We start from the raw sequence: 22,457 nt of genomic DNA on the forward strand, positions 1-22,457 counted from the left end.
TGATGATCAAAGTGAAGAAGTTCAATATGTGAAAAACTACCAAGGATAACGGAGCAATGCTCCGAATCAACAATAGCAGTGGAGATCCCAAGGAAATTGGGGGAATCAAAACCAACAAGGTAATAGCAACTGGGGGAACAACAATCAGAATTGGGGCAACCAGAACAACCACAGCAACTGGGGTGGCAATAACAATAGCAATTGGGGAGGAAACAACAACCAAGGGGGTTGGAATAATGGTAATCAAGGGAATCAGGGGCCGAGCTTTCAAAGGCCTCTGATGTATCAACAACCAAACAACCCGCCTCCATTTTCATCTCAAGGTTCTAGCTCGTCAAATAATGAGATGGGGAGAATTGAGTTGATGTTTGAGCAAATGATGAAGAAAAACGCCGATTCTGATGCCCAGTTGGCGTCCCATAATACTTCTATCTGAAACTTGGAGGTTTAACTTGGCTAGATTTCGCAATCTTGGAACACTCGCCCTAAGGGGGCGCTACCTAGTAACACGGTAGTAAACCCGAAGGGTGGGAACAACACCGAACATGCCATGGCAGTGACCACAAGGAGTGGTAGAGGTGGTGAAGCAAGTGCCTCCAAGCAAAAGGAAGTTGTGAGTGATGAGGTTGAAGTGCAAAATCATGATGCTCCAATAGTTGATGAGCAAATGAGTGAAGAGAATTTGGATGCTGAGGTGAGAATTGATATTCATGACAATGAGGTGGAGACTCAAAATGACGTGAACCCGTCTAGGGAACACTTGATAGACATACCGAAAACAGTAATGCCTAAATCCAAGGCTCCTCTGCCAAGGCCTCCTCCGCCTTACCCTCAAAGACTTGCAAAGCAAAAGAACGAAAACCAATTCAAGAAGTTTATTGAGATGATGAAAAGCTTGTCGATCAATGTACCTTTGGTGGAGGCTCTTGAGCAAATGCCGGGATATGCCAAGTTTATGAAAGACTTGGTGACTAAAAAGAGATATATGGATTGTGAGACCATCAAAATGACTCATCAAGTGAGTGCAATTGTGCACTCGATGGCTCCAAAGCTTGAAGATCTCGGCGCATTTACCATTCCATGTACCATTGGAAGTGCGAATTTTGCAAAGGCCTTGTGTGATTTGGGAGCAAGTATAAATTTGATGCCATACTCTATATTCAAAACTTTGGGCATTGGTCAACCGAGAGCTACTTCAATGAGATTTCAAATGGCGGATAGAACAATGAAGAGGCCGCTTGGTATTATTGATGATGTTCTTGTCCGGGTTGACAAGTTTATTTTGCTTGCGGATTTTGTGATTCTCGACTGCGAAGTCGACTATGAGGTGCCTATAATATTGGGAAGGCCTTTCCTAGCAACAGGGAAGGCATTGGTTGATGTGGAAGCAGGGGAGCTCGCCTTCCGGGTGGGTAACGAAAAAGTTGTCTTCCACGTGTGCAAATCGATGAGGCAACCGAATAGTACTGAAGTTTGCTCTTTTGTGGATCTTGTGACGGAAGTGATAGTTGATGACACGAGTGCCATGATCAATGTGGAGGATCCTTTGGAAGCCGTATTGTTGAACCATGATGTGACTGAGGATGAAGGCTTGGTAGAGTATGTCAATGCCTTGCAAGGAATGGGTTCTTACTCCTATGAGCCCCGTCAACTTTCCTTGGATCTTGAGAACCGAAAGACTCCACCAACAAATCCCTCAATCGAGGAACCTCCCGTATTGGAGTTGAAGCCGTTGCCTTCACACCTCAGGTATGAATTCTTGGGCCCTTGTTCAACTTTACATGTTATTCTTTCTTCGTGCTTAACTAACGTGCAGGTAGATGCCACCCTTGAGGTGCTCCAAAGAAGGAAGAAGGCAATTGGTGGACTCTAGCTGATATTCGGGGGATAAGCCCCGCCTTTTGCATGCACAAGATTATACTTGAGGATGATGTCAAACCCTCCGTGGAACATCAAAGGAGGTTGAACGAGGCTATGCAAGAGGTCGTCAAGAAGGAAGTGATCAAGTGGCTAGAAGCAGGGGTTGTATACCCCATCTCGGATAGTTCATGGACTTCACCGGTCCAATGTGTGCCGAAAAAGGGGTATGACTGTGGTCACAAATGAGCAAAATAAGTTGATCCCCACTAGGACTGTCACCGGATGGAGGGTATTCATGGACTACCGGAAGATGAATAAAGTGACCCGCAAAGACCATTTTCCATTGCCCTTTTTTGACCAAATGTTGGATAGACTTGCCGAGCATGCCTACTACTACTTTTTGGATGGGTACTCAGGTTACAACCAGATTTTGATTGCACTGGAGGACCAAGAGAACCACCTTCACATGCCCGTTTGGGACCTTTGCATTTTCACGGATGCCATTTGGTTTGTGTAATGCACCGGCTACCTTCCAGCAGTGTATGGCTATCTTTACGGACATGGTGGAGGACTTCTTGGAAGTGTTTGTGGATGATTTTAGTGTTGTGGGTGACTCCTTCAAAGAATGCTTGAAGAATCTTGACAAGGTGCTAGCCCAATGTGAAGAGACAAATCTTGTGCTTAACTGGGGAAAATGCCACTTTATGGTCGAGGAGGGCATTGTCCTCGACCATAAGATCTCAAAGAATATCGAAGTGGACAAAGCGAAGATCAAAGTGATTTCAAAACTCCCTCCTCCTACTTTTATCAAAGGAGCGAGGAGCTTTCTTGGGCATGCGGGATTCTACCGGAGGTTTTGTGTTTAATGAAGAATGCATGAAAGCTTTTGAGCTTCTCATGTACAAACTGACGACCACTCCCATTATTACCGCGCCCAATTGGAGCTTACCCTTTGAGCTTATGTGCGACACAAGTGATGTTATGGTAGGAGCGATCTTGGGGAAAAGGATGAACAAGATGTTTCACCCGGTGTATTATGCAAGCAAAACCATGAATGATGCCCAGGTTAATTATACGGTGACGAAAAAAGAGTTGCTAGCCATAGTGTTCGCCATGGAAAAGTTTAGGCCTTATCTCATGGGTGCCAAAGTGATTGTGCATACCGATCACGCGGCACTCCGTTACTTGATGACTAAGAAGGATTCTAAGGCTCGGTTGATGAGATGGGTTCTATTGCTTCAAGAGTTTGACCTTGAAATTGTTGATCGAAAAGGGTGTGAAAACCAAGTGGCGGACCACTTGTCCCGCTTGGAGAAGGAGGGGGGCCCCGTGATGGCCTCGAAATTAATGATTCGTTCCCGGATGAACAACTCCTCTCCGTATCTTTGAATAGTATACCTTGGTTTGCCGATGTTGCTAACTTTCTTGTGATCGGCATTGTCCCGTGTGAGCTCTTCTAACCAAAGGAAAAAGCTTAAACGGGATAGCTTGGATTACTACTGGGACGAGCCCTATCTTTTCAAGTTTTGTAATGATGGTGTGATCCGAAGATGTGTTCTGGAAGAGGAGCAAATGAGTATTCTTGATACTTGCCATTCCTCGCCCTACGGTGGTCATCATGGTGGGGAGAGAACTGCTTCAAAGGTGCTCAGTTGTGGTTTTTATTGGCCTACACTGTATAAAGATGCTAGTGAGCTTGTGAAGAGATGTGATGAGTGTCAGAGAGCTGGTGGAATTTCCAAGAAGGATGAAATGCCTCTCACCACTATTCTTGAGGTTGACATATTTGACGTGTGGAGCATTGACTTCATGGGACCTTTTGTGAGTTCATGTGGTAACACGTACATTCTTATTGCTGTTGATTATGTTTCCAAGTGGGTTGAAGTGGTGGCTTTGACCAACAATAAGGCACAGAGTGTAGTGGCTTTCTTAAAGAAAAATATTTTTACAAGGTTTGGCACTCCTAGGGTGATCATCAGTGATGGGGGGTTCTCATTTTGCAACGGGGCATTTGACACTTTGCTTGCAAAGTATGGTGTGAATCACAAGGTATCAACCCCTTATCATCCTCAGGCTAGTGGACAAGTTGAGGTCTCCAACAGGGAGATAAAGATCATATTGTCGAAAACTGTCAATGCAAATAGGACTGATTGGTCAAAGAAACTGGATGATGCCTTGTGGGCTTACAGGACAACTTACAAGACTCCAATTGGTATGTCTCCGTAGTGGTTAGTATTTAGAAAAGCGTATCATCTTCCGGTTGAGTAAGAACACAAGGCCATGTGGGAGCTGGAGAAGTTAAATCTTGAGTGGGATGTTGCAGCAAATCTCCGGGTAGAGCAACTCAATTTACTTGATGAGTTTAGGTTTCATGCCTATTCCAGCTCGTCCTTGTATAAGGACAAGATGAAGTACATACATGACAAATATGCCCGGAGCAAGGACTTCAAGGAGGGTGACTTGGTTCTCTTATTCAACTCTCGGTTACGACTATTACCAGGAAAGCTTAAGTCAAAATGGAATGGCCCTTCTGAAGTGGTACATGTAACTCCATTTGGTGCTCTTGATTTGAAGAATAAAAATGGTGAAGTTTTCAGAGTTAATGGGCACCGAGTGAAGCACTATCTTGGTAAGTTTGATGACAGCCACGTGGTGGCAATGATCCATATCAAGCGATTGATGGTAACCTGCATCGTTCCGCGACGTTAAATCAGGCGCTTCTTGGGAGGCAACCCATGTATTTTTCTTTCTTTTTGATTTTCTTCTTAGTGTAGGATTTGTTTTGGACTAACTGGTTGTGAGATTTGTGTAGGAATTTTTGATGTAGTGCAGGACTAACGCTGGCAAATTTGGCTAAGTATGTAAATGGACCGCTGACCGCGCTCAAAATTTCGCGGTTAGCGGAAGCTTTTTCGCGGGGGCGTAATTCTGTAGCAGACGCGGACTTGAAAAGTCCAAAATGTGATCTCTTTGAAGATTCAACCGCATCTGCGGTGGCTTTTTCGCGATCAGCGGACCTTTTTCTGCGGCCGCACCCACTTTTCCGCTCTCAGCGGTATTATAGAACCTGCAACTCTTCAAAATAGCCAAAAGCACGGACCGCGGCGGAATTCCGCGGCCGCGCCAGGTAGGTCAGTGTGAGCCCTCAGGTTTTTAATATAAATAGGAGGGCCCTCCTCCTTTTACCCTTTTCGCACCTTTCACTCTCACAAGAAATAAGCTACTGTTCATCTTCCTCTATTCTGAGACCAGTATCATAGCTTTAATCAGGAATAAGTTTCTACCACAAAATCAAACAACTGGTATGTTCAAATCATAGCATTGCTTTTATATTTTTGCTTTTCTTTTCTCGTAGTTTTAATTTCTTCTTTTTAAATAAGGTTTGATTAATCCCCATAATCTAGGCATTGAGGTTAAAAATTCGTGTGGGTACTTGTTATGTATGCCTAATAAGGGGTAGGGTTGTTCATTTTAGCACATATTTGCCTAATTTGTGTGCTAGTAAAAAAAAACCTTCAGTGCCCGTTCTTTTTGAATTCCGCGGCCGCGGCTGAAATTCCGCGGTCAGCATTTATATAGTGTCCTGAGTTAAAATGGTTTGTTTTCCGCGGTCAGCGGTGGAAATTCCGCGGTCAGCGGCCTGCTTTACGCGGTCGCGCTTCTTTTATTTGCGGATCGCGGATTTTAAGTTCAAAGTCCTGCTAAGTTGGGTCAGCGGCCGCGTTCGTTTTTCGCGGACAGCGTTGCAACTTTCGCAGCCGCGCCCAAAATTCTGCTCTCAGCGGTGGTCAAACTTCAGAGGCTGGGTAGTCTGAACCCTAGTCTTTCGCGGCCGCGACCCAATTTTTGCGGACAGCGGTAGCCAGTCCGCGGCCGCACTCCTTTTTCCGCTACCAGCGGACCTCTGCTTTTTGAACACTGTCAACTTTTCATCTACCTTCCTTTAATGATTCTTCTAACAACAATACTAATGAGCTTTCACTGATTGTGTATGCAGCCAATGGTCAAATCTAGAGGCGGAAGTGATAAACAAAAAGGGAGAGCAGAGTCCTCCCGAGGAAGGGGACGAGGAAGGATCAAGTTACCCCTAGCAGTACAACAATCCATTGGGAAGATGCGAAAGGCCATCAAAGCTGCGGATAGAGCAGCGGATCACTCGGACACAAGTGAGTACGTCCCTTTCCGAGAAGTTTCAAAAGGTGATTTTGTACCCACGCAAGTCCCAGATTTCCCGGAGAGGTACCGACTGGTGGATGTACCCACCTCCTCTACTGAGTCGCCTGATGACTCAGAGGGAGGTAGTGAGGCATCGGGATCATCTTCCCCACCTGCTGCAACTCCGGCCTCACCAGCTGCTCGTGTTTCTGCTGATATTGATGTTGATGCTGAGATACTGGATGACGGGAGAGGGGGTGACACCCAGGCAGGGGGGTTGGAGAGAACAAGGAACCCCGTAGTATCGCAAGAACGATTTGTTAGTGAGAAAGCCTATCACAATTCCAGGAATGGTGGCCGCAGAGGTCTCTCACCCTCGAGAGGCAATTCATAGAAAGGGAACTTCTACCCTACAACCCCAATGTGAAGAGGCAATTTGATGAAAGAATGGGGTGGAAATTCTTTGTAAGCAAGCTAAGGCCAATGAATATCTAGTCAAAGAGTTCTACGCCAACGTAGCCCACATCAAAAAGGGCACCTATGTGACTAAGGTGCAGAACTAGAAGACCAGATTTGATGGCAAGACGCTGAATGACTATGTCAGGTTCAACGACGAGGATGACTCCCTATATCTGGAGAAGGTGGCTGTGGATGAGTTAGCCCGCCCTTGGCTTCCATCGTTGATTGCTCTTCCGGGGACTACTCCAGCTTGGCTGACACCTGGGGTCCTGATCTACAAGAACACTTTGAGATTCGAGGCGAAGGGGTGGGAAACTTTTGTGTGCAGACGGTTAGACCCTACTACGCATGACAGTGATATGCCGCTCTCCCGGGCTATTATTGTGGGGGCTATCACGGCGGGGTACCCGACCAACGTCGGGAATATTATGGCCAAGGTGATTACCATAGTGATTAACAAGAATGAGAGCTCATATCCTTTCCCAAACTTCCTCACGATGTACCCGGAGGATCAGGAAGTCGAAGGAAGGGACTTTGACACCAAAGTGAAACCAAGAGGCCATTTTTATGGTACAGCTTTCAGGGTCCGGACAACCCCAAGTCCAAGGGTAAAGCCACCACTTCCACTGGCCAATCTGAAGAGCAAGGGGTGGTGGCAACTGGTTTTGAGCCTTCCACTGCCATGCCACATCCTCCCTCCAGACCATTTACTTCTATGCCTTCTTCAGTGCCTTCTTCATCAATATACCCTCTCACTGCCCTGAGGGTTAATCAGACTCTTTCCAGCATCAACAACTGGATGCAGGCAGCTACATCTAAACTGTTTGTCATATCCAGCACAGTGGCAGCTCAGTCAGTTCCAGCTCAGCCTCAGGTGCCCGCTTCAGTGGAAGAATCTCTAAAGGAGCTTCTGGAAAACTAGAAGAAGCTCCTGGATAACCAGAAGCTTATCATGGATGCTCTAGAGGCACAAGGAAAAACAATCAAGGACCTGGGCAAACAAACAAAGAAGATGAAGAAGCCTCAAGCCTCAAAGGAGTCAGTAAAGCTGCTGAGCAAGGAGGTTGAGAAGATTAGATCAGCTGGAGACATTCCATTGGACTTACTTTTGGAGGAGCCAGTTCCAGCAGCTCAGGCAGCACAGGTACCAGAGCAGGAAGCTAACAGAGAGCCCATGAGAAGAGGGGTGATTCCCCAAACTGAGGATTTGGAGATTGAGCTGGAGGACCCCGAGGGAGGTGACTCAGGCCAGCCACAGGTAGGGGTGTACATGGACCGGGTTGGTTCGGTTTATACCAAAACCAAACCAAACCAACTATATCGGTTTGGATTGGTTTGGTTTTGTCGGGTTTTTCGGGTTTTTTTATTACATGAATATTATTTCAATCTTACTTTGTTAAAATTATAGATAAGCTTTGATAAGTGAATATATGTTTAGTAAATATGGAAAAAAATTGACAAACATATGATCTATTAAAATATTCTATTGGGAGAATTTTTTTAGTAACACATGATAGTTATTTTCTTAGTCGTCTAACAATATTTTTTCGTTAATTTATGCTTTCAGGGTTAATACATGAGAGGATCTCAAATATTTCTACATTTTCTAAAGAAAAATCACTATAAACTCTTAAAAATATAAATAAAATTTATATATTTATATGTCGGTTTGGTTCGGGTTTTTTTACTCAATACCAAACCAAGACAAACCAAACCTAGTCGGGTTTTTTAATCGGTTTGGTTTGGTTTTTCGGTTTGGTGCGGTTTTCCGGTTCAGTTTGAACACCCCTAGCCACAGGACCCAGCCAGTGACCCCATGCAGATAGAGGCATCATAGGGAGTTCTTCTTTACTCTCTACCCTTGCCCTACTCTACTTTTGTTGATAACATTGAGGACAATGCTAATTTTTATTTGGGGGGGGGGGGGGGGGTGTGGCCTTATTTTGATTTTAATGATGATTCGGATATTGGTTTGTAATAACCTTGATACTATTTCTTTTCTTTATTTTTTTACTTATCGTACTTTATTTTCGTACTTTTGGTATGTAAATAAAGTTACCTTTCCATGTATATATTCATTTCCCTTTTATGTATATTCGTCTCAATCCTCTAATGTACATATTCAGTTTACTTTCCGTATTTTAATTTATAACTTCTTTTGCAATTTTCTTTAATAGCATTGCTTCTTATTTCATTTAGTAGTTTCTTTTTCAATTTGTAGCTTCTTACTTTTACAATTTTTCGTGATAAATAAGCCTTTGGTTTTCTTAATGCTACGGTTCTTTCCAAAGGTGGAATTTGTGTGAACCGGGTGGCTCTTCCCGATGATGGATGGCATGACAACCTTCTTAAGGGTTTGAGTCCGTTTTTTTTATGTTTTTGTGTAAATAGTAGTAATGAATAAAAGTGTCTCAGGAAAAGCTTCACTTGGGCCTAGCACATTTACCTTTGACCTTATGGTTAGAAACAAATTGATGTGCAAAGAATGGTGATAGTCGTGACCTTTAGACTCTTGTGTTGACTAGACAATCATCAAGTGGTTTTTAGGAGCCAGTTATGTTGCTCAATCTTAGCTAGGGTTGTTGTGGGCCCTCGACTCTGCTCTCTTTATCAATCCAACAACTTGTGAGGTGAGGTATTGATTTGCAAGTCCATGTCCCGTGCCAATAAGTCTAGAACTTGCCCTGAATGTTTGTCTAGGCGAAATTCTGAGTGTAGCTCGACTTGAGAAATGATTATAGGCTCTCCTTGATCCAAATTGAAACTTGAAAGCATCCATATCCCACCAAATATGATATCCCTAGTCAACCCCGTTGAGCAGAAGCCCTTGTTCTTTTAATAACCATGATACAAGTCTTTATCCGTTCGAAAATGACCATCTCTTGGCACCCGATCTTTCCTTAGCACAATTGGCAAAAGCATAAGTTTGGGGGAGAGACGAGGAAAGCAAAAGTGATAAAAGGTACAAAATAAAGAAAAGGGAAGGCAATAGAAAAAGAAAGAAAAGCCAAAAAGTCAAAAAGAAAGTGAATAATATAGAAAAATGAAGGGATTCAATAAAAGCAATGATGAAAACCTTGGAATAATTAGAAAGGAGAAAAAGGATTGTCATGAACAAGAAAGAGTGACAGTGTGTCTCTCTAGTCCCCTAAGGAAGAAGAAAATGACTCAAAGAGTCAAGAAAGTGTGAGCCGAAATAAGAAAATGAAGTGCTTAAGAAAAGATGAAACCTTCATAGACCGATATATCCTACCTTGAACCAAAATCCTTCATTACATTCCCGCAAAAGCCCTATATGATTTCGAGTTGAGTGAGCTTACATTAGTGGTGATTCACATAAGGGGCAAGCTTATGGTACTTAGAGCCGGACTTGTGACCTTCCTTTGAGAGAGATGAGTGTTCTTTTCCACAATCCTCGTTCTGGGTGCTACAATCTAAAGTGAGGTTTGCATATGGAGAGTAGAGGAGTAAGAGTTTGGGTTCCACAATGACCTATGTAGTAGAAAGAGTCTCCTTGATGAGTTGAGTCAACTCTTGATGCTCTTGTGTCGCACTAGAGCTATGGTACTAAAAAGGTTGTGCGTTGTTAATAATGAATTTGAGTTGAGGGTAATTGTCAGTCCCAATTGATGCTTGATGAAGTCACCTTAGGACAGCTGAATTTTCCTTTCTTTTATCTTAAGGAGCTGGGAATTACTTTGTTTGCTTGAGGACAAGCAAAAGCTTAAGTTTTGGGGGAGTTGATAACTATGGATTTTAGCCTATCTTATGCTCTCTTTTGCTTAGGTTTTGGATCAAAAATGTGTAAAAGTATTCCCGAAAACTGACTTAGTGTGCTTGTCTGCCGGGTTTGGTCAAAATGAGGCAAGAAAGCCATAATCAACTCATGAAGGAGTTAAAATTGCACAAGTTCACTGAGATAAAAGCGCTAACCGCGAAGGAAAAGAGCGGCCGCGGAAGATCCACCGCTGAAGCGGCCACAATTACGCGATCCGCGGAATTGAGGTTCAGAGAAGGTGTTTTGGGAGCAACAGAGACCGCTGACCACGATGAAAAAGTGCGGCCACGGAATACCTGACACGGCCGCGGTGGTATTTCCGCTGAGAGCGGCGATCAAGGTTTAGAGACCCTGCAAAGTGAGCCTAACTGAGGAGCGCGGTCCGCGGCCGCGGTTAAGGCTAAAGCTGAGGCGATAAGTTTTATGCTATCCGCGAAATAAATTCCAAACCAAGCACAAAAGTGAAGAAACGCGGTCCGTGCTTGTTTTGCGAGGCCGCGAAAGTCCTTACGCTGAGGCGCTCATTATTTCGCTGACAGCGGAACCTCTGTAGGGATATTTTTGTCCAGTAATTTCAGTTGTGTATAAATAGATCTTTTTCACATTTTTAGGTTATCTTTTGTCTGAGGAGCTCGTGAACAGCCGTATTTTACCACTTAGAGTAATTTTAGAGCAGCTTTAGCTATTAATCTTAGATTTTATTCTTGTAATAAACTTTTATGGCTTATATTTCATCTCCAGCTTTGATTTCTACCTTGATTATGAGTATCTAAACCCATTAGCTAGGGTTGTAACCCAACCCTAGTGTGGGTATTTAATGGGTCTTCAATTTTAGGGCTTAATTGTTTATCGGTTAGTGATATTTAGCTTGATTCATGCTTTAATTGTAGAATTGGTGGTTGCAAACATTGATTCATGCTTTCATGACTTAGACTCTTCTTGAGGAAGAGGGACTAAGTCTAGGAAATTTAGGCTAACAAAGAATTGGGGTGCATTCAAGAGATTGATAGCCCCAATTAAAGGGTTAAACCTAGAGATAGTAATACCCGACTTGAGCCAATTTTGCTTGCATTGTTTTAACACCCAATTAGGCTTGAGAAAGCCAGTTAGGGCAAAGTCACTCAAACTACCGAGAGGTATAGAGTGAGTAATTATGTGCAAAGGTTATATAATGACCCCAAATATGACAAGTTTGTCCTAAATCTAGACCCATTAGATACTCGCCTAGGTGTAAGTCACTTCCCTAGTGTTTTTTATCAATTGAGAAAAATCCTATAAAAAACATTGTACTTAGATTACTTTCAGCAATCAGTAGCATTTAAAAGTAGAATAGCAACAAATCCAAACATGGTTAGAAGTGCAATTAAGAGCAACACACATAGCTAGATTGGATAGAAACCCAACTCCCAACCAATATTAGCTCCTTGTGGATATCGATCCCGACCTTTCGGGTAAAAGCTGCATCGACCACTCTTTGCCATTTTATGGTGGTATAGGGTTGGAGACGATCAGTGAACATGCTTCACCAAGGACACTTGAAAGAGCTGTTAAGCGACCGAGGAAAGGACAACTTTGCCCGAGGACTTAAACAACATCAGGGTCGCCAAAACCACCTTCACCAACTCGCACCATCCAAATGATCATCGGAGGCGGCGACGACGCATCGATCAATAGCGTCTACGTCCCACAAACTCAAATGGTCGATCGCTCATGAACGGTACTATGAACTCGAAGAAAGTATCATCTTCGATAAGTCAGATACCCGCGGTTTGGTTTTCCCTCACTATGATGCTCTTGTTAACACATTACGAATATTAGATACAGATGTAAAGCGCATTATGGCGGACGATGGGAGCGGCGCGTGCATTATCTAGCCTCGAGTACTTGCACAGATGAAACTCGGGGATAAGGTAGTTCCACGCTGCATCACGCTAACCGGTTTTAACAATGCAGTTGAACGAACATCCGGAAAAATCACACTCCCCATCCTGGTCGGCGGCGTCACTCTTGAAACCACATTCCACATCATGGACCAAGATACGGCGTATAATGCCATAATAGGTCGACCTTGGATACACGCCATGAAGGCCATCCCCTCTAGCTTGTACCAAGTTATCAAATTTCCCGAACCATGGGGAGTGTTCAGCATACGAGGAGAACAACACACTTCCTTAGAATTCTATCGCATCACCCAGGATTGTACATACACCCAACAAATGAAAGGCAAAGCAAAAGAGGCATATCAATTAACAGGGTCGAGGTCGAGCAGTGATGAAAGGGAGGACGTCATCAAAGACCCCGAAATAATAGAGGCCACGGGATCAACCATAGAAGACCTTGGCCCCGTCCAACTCGATGATAACGACCACAACAAGAGAGCCAACATCGGACACAATCTTCAGGAACCAGTTAAATTCAGTCATTTCTTAACTAATAACGCAGACTTGTTGTTCTTTTCCCATGAAGACATGTCGGGTATCCCGAAGGAGATAGCGATACACAAGTTGAACGTCAATTTATTTTACCCCCCGGTAAGGAAAGTTAGGTGAAAGTTCAATCCCGCAATAAATGATGTAGTCCGCGAGGAGGTTGAATAGTTGCTGGAAAAAGGCTCCATCAAGGAATCAAAATACCCCCAATAGGTCGCCGACGTGGTCATGGTGAAAAAGAAGAACGGAAAATGGTGGATGTGCGCAGACTTCACAAACTTGAACAAAGCATGCCAAAAAGAGTCATTCCCGCTACCCCATATCGATTAGCTCATTGACGCAACAGCCGAGCACGAACTGCTCAGCTTCTTAGATGCTTACTTCGGCTATAACCAGATCCTCATAGAGGAGGAAGACCATGAGAACCACCTTCATCATCCACCAAGGAACGTATTGCTATAGGGTGATGCCTTTCGGACTAAAAAACGTAGGGGAAACATATCAAAGGTTGGTAATAAGAATGTTCAAACACCAACTCGGCAAAACCATGGAGGTCTACATAGACGATATGTTGGTCAAATCCAGATGGAAAGAAGATCACATCGACCACCTGAAAGAGGCCTTCGACATACTCAGGCGATATGGGATGAAACTAAACCCCGAGAAGTGTGTGTTCGGCGTAACCTCAGGAAAATATTTGGGTTTCATGGTATCACAAAGAGGCATCGAGGTCAACCCCGACCAAATCAAGGCCATAGAGGGAATACCAAAACACTTAACCAGCAAGAAACAAGTTCAGAAGCTGATTGGCCGCATCGCCGCCTTGTCGAGGTTCATCTCACGATCGTCTGATAGGTGCGTACTCAAGAAGGATAATGGTCTCCTATGGACATCCGGGTGTGTTCAAGCCCTGAAGGAGTTAAAGGCTTATCTATCATCACCGCCATTGCTCGCCAAAGTAGAATCGGTAGAACGTCTTCTCGTCTACCTCGCTGTAACCGAAGTAGCAGTGAGCGCAGTCCTAGTCCGAGAAGTCAAAGGTACACAATCTCCCATCTATTACATTAGCAAAACCTTAATCGACGCCGAGACGCGGTACCCTCACCTCGAAAAATAGGTGCTGGCCTTGGTCGTAGCTTCACGAAAGCTTAGACCCTACTTCCAGTGCCACCCCATCACGGTAGTCACAACTTTCCCCTTGAGAAGTATTTTACATAAACCCTAGCAATCAAGAAGGTTAGCTAAGTGGGCTATAGAATTGAGCATGATATCATGTATCAACCACGGACGGCGATAAAATCACAAGTCCTCGCTGAATTCAGCACAAAAATAATGCTTGAAGTAGAAAAAGAAGCCGCCCACGCTTCTCCGCAAACACAAGATCAATGGATTCTGTACACAGACGGCGCTTCCAATGCGTCAGTATTTGGAGTGGGACTCCTGCTCGAGGTCCCGACAGGCGAAGTAATTCGCCAGTCCATAAGGTGCTCGGACATGACTAATAATGAGGTCGAGTATGAGGCCATGATTGTAGGATTAAAGCTAGCACTCAAGTACGGAGCGAGGCAGGTCATCCTACGTTGTGACTCGCAGCTCGTCCTCAACCAAGTCACGGGGACTTTCCAGATCAAAGAGCATCAGCTGTAAAATACCAAGCCGAAATCTGCAAATTACTGCCCGATTTTGATGAATGCCAGCTCGACCAAATCCCTCGGGCACAAAACATCAAAGCCAATGGCCACATCAAATTAGCGGCAGCCACCAAAAGTGTAACCGGCAAAGTAAACGTGGTCACCCTCCTCCACTCGTCGATAGATCAAATTGAGGTAAGGACTATAAATCTAACTTTGGATTGGAGCAACCGTATCATTACATACTTGAAAGATGGCGTACTCCAAGATGATAAAAAGGAGTCCAAGAAGATGCAAGCGGCCGCATCATTCACAATGATCTATACAAGAGGATGTACGGCGATCCCCTAGCGAAATGCTTGGTCCCGAATCAACCACGGCGCGTCCTAGAGGAAGTCCATGAAGGCCACTGCGGGGCACATTCTGGCAACCGATCTCTGGTCAGATGCCTCATACGGGCAGGTTACTACTGGTCTACTATGATATAAAAGGCCGCGGACTTCGTGAAAAGATGCGAGCAGTGCCAAAAGTACGCCCCAATGATCTACCAAGCAGGCGAGCATCTCCACTCAGTCATTTCCCCGTGGCCTTTCATCAAGTGGGGGATGGACATCGTCGGCCCCCTTTTCGCAGGACGAGGTAACGTACGTTTCTTTTAGTTTTGACTGACTATTTTTCTAAATGGGTAGAAGCAGGAGCATTCGCTCAGATATGCGAACAAGAAGTGATCATCTTCATATGGGAAAACATAGTGTGTTGCTTTGGCCTCCCCAAAGAGATCAGTTGCGACAACGGACCCCAATTGACTAGAAAAAAGGTCACCGAATTTTTCGAGAAGTGGCATATCAAAAGAATACTCTCCACCCCATACCACCCCGCGGGCAACGGACAAGCGGAGTCCTCCAACAAATCAATATTGAATATCATGAAGAAAAACATCGAGGACACTAAGGGACTTTGGCCAGAACTACTGCCAGAAGTGCTATGGGCATACCGCAAAATGCCAAAGACGAGCACAGGAGAGACGCCTTACTCATTAGTCTATGGGACTGATGCAGTAATACTAGTCGAAGCCAAAGAGCCCAGTCTGAGATACTCCCATGAGAACGGGTCGAGGAACGACTAAAGTGGAAGGCAAGACCTCGACGAAGACGAAGAACGGAAAGATATGGCCTACATAAGATGATCACCCAAAAACAACAGGCAGAACTCTACTACAACAAAAAGACCAAGGTCAGACCACTCAAAGTCGGGGACTACGTGCTCAAAGCCAAAACACAAGAGAGAAAATGACCCACGGGAGGGCAAACTGGGAACGAATTGGGACGGCCCATACAGAATCATAGCAACAGCAAACAAAGGGTCATTTCAACAAGAAACAATGGAAGCAAAACTGCTACCAAACAACTAGAACGTCGCCCACCTCAAGTACTTTAATTTTTAAGAACAAGCGTCCTCCAAGTCGTACTCTTTTTCCCTCGCTTGAGTTTTGTCCCAATGGGTTTTCTCAAAGAGTTTTTTAACGAGGCGATAAGGGGGAAACTCCAAGTTGAAGTATGGACGGAAAAGGCACGGGACGGTCAGTTCATCACCCGACCTCTCAACACATCTCCAAGTCGCCCAATGAAGGGACTAGATAGACCGGAATTGGAATGCCAGCCCGAAAAACATGTAAATTCTTTCAAGTATGAGCAAATCACAAATGTAGGTTCGCCCATGTTTCCAAAAATACATTGCCTCAGTATCTACTCGGCCTACGGCCACAATCGAATAAATAACATTCGACCTCGTTCTAATCAATTAAAGCAACATTCAACCTCGTTCGAATTAACTCACATTTGACCTCGTTCGAATTAACTAAAGTGACATTCAACCTCGTTTGAATTAACTCACATTCGACCTCGTTCGAATTAACTCACATTCGACCTCGTTCAAATCAACTAAAGTGACATTCGACCTCGTTCGAATTAACTCACATTCAACCTTGTTCGAATTAATATTCGATCTCGTTCGAATTTAACATTCGACCTCGTTCGAATTAACTAAAGTGACATTCGAGCTCGTTCAAATTAACTCACAATCGACCTCGTTCGAATTAACTCACATTCGACCTCATTCAAATTAACTAAAGTGACATTCGGCCTTGTTCGAATTAACTCACATTCGACCTCGTTCGAATTAACTCACATTCGACCTCGTTCGAATCAACTAAGGTGACATTCGACCTCGTTCGAATTAATCACATTCGATCTCGATTGATTAACTCACATTCGACCTTATTCGAATTAACTAGTGACATTCGACCTCGTTTGAATTGACTCACGTTCGACCTCGTTCGAATCAATTAAAGTGACATTCTGCCTCGATCAAACTAACTAATGTTCGACCTCGCTCGAATCGTCTCACATTCGACCTTGTTCGAATTAACACCTACCAGCCCCGGCCACGACCAAAACCAAAATTCTTATGATTAAGGTGACCAAACGATAGAAGCATACAAGACCAAGCAGAGAAAAGATTCAGAAACGAACAGCGAAAATATCATTTCATACTTCAAAAAATATTCTTTACAAGGGCTAAACAGACGCCCACAAAAATATGCACAAATTACAAACCAAAGAAATAACTACTCGCCACCCGACCCAACAGCGCCATCTCCACCATCGCCATCAGGATATTCGTCCTCATACCAGGCATCTTGCTCAATCGCATCCAAATCCTCCTCGCCATCACCGGTCCCCGGTGTAGCAGGGTCATAGCCACAGGCAATCCGAGTTGCACGCGCCTTAGCAAGAGCACCCTAAAAATTAGCCTTAGGAACTAACCCCGTTGTCGTCAAATCTCTGAATATGTCTAGATGGGCCTCGGCATGGATCCACTTGTCATATAAATCCCGCGGGACATGAGGAAAGGCAGAAGCATGAAAGGAGGACAATTGAGCCAATAGCCGGGACTTCTTGGCCTCAAGAGCGGCGACTTGGTCTTCAAGACCATAAACCGCTTTCTCTAGCTCCCATATCCGCTCATCAAGCTTAGATTCCGTGAGCTTAGCCATCTCCAAATTGTTTGGCCACTCGGATCGAAGAACGCGGATCGCATCCTCCAAAGCTTCAACCTTTGTCGAAGCCGCCAGCCTAGATAACTCGGCCCTCTCCAAGTCAGCTGCCCTCTCAGCAACCTCCTCCGTTTTCTGGGCGACCTCGCCACTCAAAACATAAGCCCTGACCAAACTTTGTTCGAGCTTGGTCTGCAGAGAGAGAACTTGATCTTGAAGGTCCGCGCACTGGGCCTCCACCCCCTGCTCACCTCGAGCTCCTCTTATTTTTCTCTAAGAGCCCCCTCGAGGACACTACATTTACTGATGACTCTCATAAGCTCATCATCTTTCTGCTTCAGCTCATCCCTGATAGCTTGGAAATTACCACTCTCGCCAAATCGCCTGCAAATCTAAAAATGCTTGATGCGGTATTCACGGTACTTCCTCTCCATCTTCTTAAAAATGGTTTTACGCCTCTCTTCTCGGCGAGCACTCTCAATCTCAAATATAATGGTCTAGAAAAAGAGCAAAAGAGGAAGAAAGTCAGTCTAAGAAAAAAACAAAAAGGTGCAAGGCATAGAAACTAGGAGGATCGGAAAACTTACCCTGAGGGTGAGGCCGGCTATGCCCGACGATGGGCGGCATCATTCAACGTCTCTAGGGTCCTGCCCTCCGCGTCGGAACAAAGGGGACCCAAGGAGGGAACCACGTCCTCCGTGTTCACCAACAGGTCACGGTCCATGAGGACTACGATGGTACGAGTAGACCCCTCTAACCTCACTTCCACCCGAATAAATCCTTCACTCAACATCCGTACCTCCTCGGGATCAATGTCAGAGCCGATTTCATAACCGTCCTCGGCAATGCCTTTTCCTCTCTCCTCAACTGATGATGGAACGTCAACCGGTCCCAAAAATGACGGCTCGTTTCTTGGTACGACGTTAGCAGCCTCAGACGGCCTTCCAACTTCAACCGCAACCTCGGGTAAAGAAGCATCATCCACGACCCTCGTAGACAGCGGAGCTCCGAATAATGGATTTGCGTCACTCTCTAGCGCAGCAATGGTCGGCTCACAGTCGCCCCTTGTAGAGTCCAGCGCTCTAACTGTCTCATCGTCAACATCAATCGACCTCCTCTTACGCGGAACCAAGTCCTCCTCGCTTTGTGATGACTCGTCTACTAAATGAAGCACAGGAAGGGGCAAATTCTCAGATGTTGAGGCCTTTGTTGGTCGAGATGGTCTACCTAAAGCCGAAGGCTGGGGAAAGAATAACCCACATAGAAGGGGTATGCGTAGAAGGCGCAATACCCAGGGTGGTGTAGTTGCTTCACATCGTGCCGTGCGGGGACCAGGTCTATATGGGCGGGAATTTTGAATCTGGCCCTAAACTCGGTCAGAGCAGCCTCTTTCATCAACGACTCCGAGATTTCGAGGTCGTCCTCTGGCAACTTCGAGAAATCAGACCTAGCTTTCTCCCTACGAGGAATTATTTCCTCCACCGTAGGGAAGCTCTCATCTTCTGTAACAATGGCAGCCCCATCATCATGAGGGGTATGCTCACTGCCAATGGAACCGGGTCAGATGTCCCCCCAGAGTTAGAAGATGTATTAACCATCTTTGGTTGTTTATATATGTAGAAAATGCAAGCACGAAGGAGGTATTAGTAGCAGAAGTTGTTAAAATCGGGGAAAACAGGGATGCAAAGGTGAAAGTAACAATGGCAAGAACACTGGAGGAAGAAGAAAGAAAGAGATAGAGACTCAATACTTGAAAACACAAAGGATCAGGTAGAGGGTCTTCTATCCCTATTTATAAAAACCCATGCACCATAATCGAGAATACCAATCGTCGATGCCTAGAACAAATATCGAAACAGCAGAGACACGGGAAGTGACACAATACATCGGGAAAATGTGTAATAATGACGCATGATGTCATGACGTCATTCTGAACCGACGTAACGGTAAGTTATAGCTCACGAAGCACCACGTTACCACCTCGCCATGAGCGTCATTACTCGACCTGCCCACCTAAATCTCTCAACTACGACTAGCGAAGTTCGCTCATCGAGGTCGTCTGAGAGACGGCCTCGATAAGCAGAGGGACTAACTATATGGGTCAAAATCTGCCTAAGAATATTCGACACGAAGTGGTATTACTGAAAGTAATTTGGCCGAGGTCGATTAGTAACCAATGGAACTCACCGTCGAGCAGTCGATCATGGCCGAGGTCAAGTGTCAGAAGGAGCAGTAACGGCTATTTTAGTAACATGATTTTTAAGGGAATATTCTATTAAATATTTCCAGTGTTTGTACTATTAGGGTTAATTGGGGGTATGTCCCTTATAAATAAAAATAATTATCAGGTGACATGCATGTAATATTCTCTGATGAGGACAGTCCATGAAAAGTAGACTTTCTCTCTAAATAGAATACAAACATTACCTTTCTAAATAGATTTGATCTTCTATTATTCCATACCTTTTCCACCAGATCGGAGAAGGGTCACAATATTCTGATCTTCATCTATCATTTATCATTGTCAGAAGTAGGGGTGTGCATTCGATTTATCGATTCGATTTTGACCCTTATCGATAATTACTTATCGATTATCGATTTGTACATATGCTAATCGTTATCGTTTCAATAAGGTTTCGATTTTTTCGATTTCGATTTAACGATTTTTTGGGCTTATCGATTCGGTTATCGATTACACCAATAAGAAAATTTGCGGGATGCCACGGAAAGTATATCGCTATAAACACGCCTAACTAATATGGACAAAAGAAGCTAAAATAAGACGAACACCGTTTATAACATAAAAATTGTGTCAACAAGCACATGCAAAATCGAATGGGTAGAGGAAATAATAGGGTTAGGAACTTTTTTTTCCACGTCAAAACGACTAATCTGATTGCAAATTTGGAAACTCAGTTCAGGTTAAAGGAATACATCAACACAAAAATCTTCATCTTAATCATCCACAAAACCAGGTTCAGAAATTACATTCTTCAACTCTTGAGCTTTCTCATCGTTGAAGCCCAAAGCTGACAATATCTTATAACCTGGTGATCCTACTTGTGACCACACTCCAAGGAGCAAATGAGTAGTTGTAATCTCCCCATTGTCACTGGATTTGAGTTTTTCATCAAGTGCCCAATCAAGATCCTTTTGTGCACCTTCAGTTAAAGGAGGATGTTCGGGACTGAAAAACCACATGTCAGCTTTTCCAAGTACTTTGATAGTTTCTTCACGAGTAATGTTGTTCGCCCTCAAATATTTTGAAGCAAAATTTGTCCCTTCAATCAGGATTCTCATGAGAAGAGCTTCTGTTCCAGTAGTGGGATATTTAAGTTTTCTTGCTTCCAATTCACCCATGGCAAATTATTTTATCGCCTTTGACGACCATTTAGGAATTTTCTCTATAGATACTGTAGCCTCTGACTTTCCATAAGGAAGGCTAAAGGAGATGGTGGCTTTATTGGGGCAATGTTTTGTAAGAAATGGTTGAAATTGTTGGACTGAAGAGAGATTTTGATTGGAGTACCAAGCCATTGACTATGAAAATTTTGTGGGTTTGTTGTACAGAGAGACGAATTGGGTCCTACTCTGTAATTGAGCTGGTTGATGCCATTTGAAGTGGCTGCCACTGTGGAGAGACCAGCCATTTTTGCAGCAAGATTCTGCTCCAATTTTAGGGTTAGGAACTTAGGGTAAAGGAAATGGTATTATCGAATAAGGGTATATTTGTCTTTTTAGTATATCTTATCGGTTTATCGATAAACCGATAACCGAAGAGGACAAAATCGAAATCAAAATCGATAACTCGATAAGGAAAATTTCAAAATCGAAATCGAAATCGATAAACCGATAACAAATAATCGATTCGATTTATCGATAAACCGATTCGAATGCACACTCCTAGTCAGAAGGAGGAATCATCTACCTCATTAAATATTGTCTTAAACTTTCTCTTTATTTACTCTGGTGACATTTATTGTTTTATATTAGATCTGAAGTTATTATTATTAACTAAGTTTAACCCCTCATTATATACATTTAATTAGTTTAACCAAATATCTATATTTTTTGGTCAAAAGGCTAAGGTTTACATGTATTCTTTTGGATTATTATATAGAAATGCATGGGTTATTGCCAAATCTCATATGTGATTTTTGTATATTATAAACAAAATCAAAAAGATCATCAAAATCACTACTAATCAAATAAAACTATAATATTAGAAAATATTTGAAATCTTATTTAACAACAACAATCCAATATATTCCCACAAATGGGAAAAAAAAGAAATAATTTACCCGTTAAAGCAACAATAGAGACTAGAAATGGGAGAGATGGCTATGTTTTTTTAAAAACAATAATTAATAAAAAAATAAGGAAGACGCAACATGACCACATGCAAAATACTCATTGAGCTTAAACTAATTACTCCTTCCTAGCCAATTGAAAACTATTTACAATATATACCTACCCAATTAAAACTAATAACCCCTGGTACCCACACCCATCCCAACTTTTTTTACCCTTTTGACTTGGCTTTGTTTTACTTGGTTAGAATTGGCTTCGCTTGATTTGGTTTAGCTTTGCTTGTTTTGGCTTGGTTTATAGTAGCCTGAATTGGCTTCATTTGGTGGAGATTAAAAAAAATGAGTAAGAGGAAAAGGTAATGAGTAGGGACGGGTAAATATTTTCCGCCCATGATATTTGGTAAACTTCCCAGAAATTCCAACTCTTGTCAATATGGTTCAATTGTAACTTCTTGAGAGCTAGGTGATTATGTTGATGTAATTAAGTTGTTTTTGAAATAAAATTATTTATTTCCCATTTTTAACCCTTAATATTATAATTGATATGTCACATAAAGTCATAAACAATAGTAACTATTTCGTCTCAATTGTAAATAAGTTGGAATTAGTTATACGAATCATTTCATATTGCTAGCGTTATATTAAAAATTTAACCAAATCTTTTTATAGCTACACAGTAGGAACTATTAAGAAGAAAACAAATATTATGGGATCATTAAAGCAACTTGCTTATAGTTTAGGACCATTTGGGACATTAAGAAACTCCAACCTTTTTACATA

General features: G+C 43.3%; 1 pseudogene; it reads right to left on the reverse strand.

The window, feature by feature from the left end:
- Positions 1 to 20,322: 20,322 nt before the first annotated feature.
- Positions 20,323 to 20,904, reverse strand: LOC109244575 (annotated as a pseudogene).
- Between the last annotated feature and the right edge of the window lie 1,553 nt (positions 20,905 to 22,457).

This window comes from Nicotiana attenuata, unplaced genomic scaffold (assembly GCF_001879085.1).
Source record: "Nicotiana attenuata strain UT unplaced genomic scaffold, NIATTr2, whole genome shotgun sequence".
Lineage (NCBI taxonomy): Eukaryota > Viridiplantae > Streptophyta > Magnoliopsida > Solanales > Solanaceae > Nicotiana > Nicotiana attenuata.